Source organism: Apium graveolens, chromosome 2 (genome assembly GCF_009905375.1).
Source record: "Apium graveolens cultivar Ventura chromosome 2, ASM990537v1, whole genome shotgun sequence".
In the NCBI taxonomy this organism is placed as follows: domain Eukaryota; kingdom Viridiplantae; phylum Streptophyta; class Magnoliopsida; order Apiales; family Apiaceae; genus Apium; species Apium graveolens.
The window spans coordinates 293412347-293415480 of record NC_133648.1 but is presented as its reverse complement, the minus strand read 5'-3'; the positions used below and the strand labels follow the sequence as shown (position 1 = coordinate 293415480).

Genomic DNA, 3134 nt, shown 5'->3' with positions numbered 1-3134 from the left:
TGTTTCAGGTACTTTAGCGAGCGTTTATGCAAACTCGTTCTCTTACTCGCAAGAGGACTTTAGATACAGCTGAAGAGACAGACGAAGTTCTTGATATTGCGAAGAAGATATAATTTGAAGATTCGGATAGAAGTGAGCAGAAAGAACCAGTAATCATGGGTGATCGTATTGTTCAGGCCGATCCAGCTCTTATGGACTTTTCTCGGCCTAAAATTAATGACATTCAGTCAAGCATTCTTCATCCGGCTATTCAAGCTAACACCTTTGAAATCAAGCCGGGCACTATTCAGATGGTGCAGAATTCTGTTTCTTTTGGAGGAGCTGCGACTGAAGACCCCAACATGCACATAAGGAATTTTGTCGAGATCTGCAGTACTTTTAAGTATAATGGCATGACTGATGAGGCTATCAAGCTGAGGCTTTTCCCATTCTCACTGAGGGACAAAGCTAAGGACTGGTTACATTCTAAACCAGCTGGGTCCATCACTACTTAGCAAGATCTTGCGCAAAAGTTTCTGGTGAAGTTTTATCTGATGGCAAAGACTGCTGCTATGAGGAGTGCTCTTACTCAGTTTGTGCAGCAACCTACAGAATCTATGTGCGAAGCTTGGGAACGCTATAAGGAAATGTTGAGAAAGTGTCCACATCATGGAATGCCTGATTCGATGGTGATCACTGGTTTCTATAATGGTTTGGGGGCCCAATCTCCGCCCATGCTCGATGCAGCAGCTGGAGGCGCCTTGTGGGCCAAAAGCTATACTGAGGCTTATAATCTTATTGAGACTATGGCTGCAAATGAGCATCAAAACCCAACTCAGAGGATGATGCCTGGGAAAGTAGCAGGTATTTTAGAAGTCGATACAGCCACTGCTATTGTAGCGCAATTCCAAGCGCTGTCTATGAAAGTCGATTCTCTAGCTACATATGGAGTTAATCAAATAGCTATGGTATGTGAGCTTTGTGCAGGTTCTCATGCTACGGATCAGTGTTCTCTTGTCAACAAATCTGTTCAGTATGTGAACAATTATCAGCGACAACAGCAGCCTGTGCCAGCTACTTATCATCCTAACAACAGAAATCATCCAAATTTCAGTTGGGGTAATAATCAGAATGTTATTCAGCCACCATATCAGCAAGGTGTGAGTAAACAGTTCAATCCACCTAGATTCCAGCAACCGCAACAATATGCTCAAAGGCAATCATATTCTCAACAGGGAAGTGCAGCTGCACCTACTAGTGCTGATTTTGAGGAACTTAAGCTGTTATGCAAGAGTCAGGCAATTTCTATCAAGACCTTGGAGAATCAAATCGGTCAAATAGCCAATGCAGTGCTCAATCATCAACCTGGAACACTTCCCAGTGACACAGAAGTACCAGGCAGGAAGGAAGCTAAAGAGCAAGTCAAGGCTATTACCTTAAGGTCTGGGAAAGTTGCTAATGCTGAAAAGGAAAAAGAAGGAGAAGCTGAAGTTAGAGATGAAGAAGCTAAGCAAAAGGAGAAAGCGGCGGAACCAAGGAAGACTACTGTTGAACACACTCTGCCTGAGGGTAATACAGGGGAGAAACAGCTCTATCCTCCACCACCTTTCCCTAAGAGATTGCAACAACAAAAGCTGGATAAGCAGTTCAGTAAGTTTCTGGAGGTGTTCAAGAAACTTCACATCAATATACCTTTTGCTGAGGCTCTGGAGCAAATGCCTAGTTATGCGAAGTTTATGAAGAGTATTCTTTCAAGGAAGGTGAAACTGGATGACCTTGAGACCGTTGCTCTAACGGAAGAATGCAGCGCTGTGCTGCAGCAAAAGTTACCTCCAAAGCTTAAAGATTCAGGTAGCTTCACCATTCCTTGCACCATTGGCAAGTTGTCGTTTTATAAGTGCCTTTGTGATTTGGGAGCAAGCATCAATCTGATGTCGTTGTCGATCTTTAAAAAGTTGGATTTGCCTGATCCAAAACCCACCTACATGTCTCTACAATTGGCTGATCGTTCTATTACTTACCCAAGGGGCATAGTGGAGGATGTGCTAGTCAAGGTGGATAAGCTCTTCTTTCCTGCAGACTTTGTTATTCTGGATTTCGAGGAAGATAAGAAGATTCCCATAATCTTGGGAAGACCTTTCTTGGCTACTGGCCGTACCTTGATAGATGTGCAGAAATGTGAACTTACTATGCGGGTGCAGGATCAGGATGTGACCTTCAATGTATTCAAAGCAATGAAATTCCCTACAGAAGATGAGGAATGCTTAAAAGTGGATGTGATTGATTCTGCGGTTACTTCAGAACTCGGTCATATGCTAATGTCTGATGCATAGGAAAAGGCCTTAGTGGGGGATTTTGACAGTGATGATGAAGATGGCAACGAGCAATTACAATATCTGAATGCTTCTCCCTGGAGGCGAAAGCTGGACATGCCGTTTGAATCTCTTGGTACTTCTGACCTCAAGAATGCTGAAGGAAAGCTCAAACCATCAATTGAGGAAGCACCAACCTTGGAGCTCAAGTCATTACCTGAACACTTGAGGTATGCTTTTTTTAGGTGATGCATCTACTTTACCTGTTATTATTGCATCCGACCTTTCAGGTAGTGAGGAAGACAAGCTCTTAAGGATTTTGAGAGAATTCAAATCAGCTATTGGATGGACCATAGCAGACATCAAAGGGATCAGCCATTCATATTGTATGCATAAGATTTTTCTAGAGAAGGGTAGTAAGCCAACTATTGAGCAGCAGCGCAGACTTAATCCTATCATGAAGGAGGTGGTGAAGAAAGAAATTCTGAAATGGCTGGATGCAGGCATCATTTATCCTATTTCTGACAGTTCTTGGGTGAGCCCTGTACAATGTGTGCCTAAGAAAGGAGGTATTACTGTGGTAGCAAATGAGAAGAATGAGCTCATCCCCACTCGAACAGTTACAGGATGGAGAGTATGCATGGTTACCGAAAGTTGAACAAGGCCACGAGGAAGGATCACTTCCCTCTTCCATTAATTGATCAGATGCTTGACAGGTTGGCTGGTCATGAGTATTATTGTCTTCTGGATGGCTACTCAGGGTATAATCAGATTTATATTGCACCAGAGGATCAAGAAAAGACTACCTTCACTTGTCCATTTGGCACGTTTGCTTTTCATAGA

General features: G+C 43.1%; 1 non-coding gene across 1 annotated transcript; it reads right to left on the bottom strand.

Annotated features, from left to right (window-relative positions):
* Positions 1-548: 548 nt before the first annotated feature.
* On the bottom strand, positions 549-655 carry LOC141709660 (small nucleolar RNA R71). Its single transcript, XR_012570225.1, has one exon. It is a non-coding gene; the product is annotated as a small nucleolar RNA R71 (small nucleolar RNA).
* Positions 656-3134: the final 2479 nt, after the last annotated feature.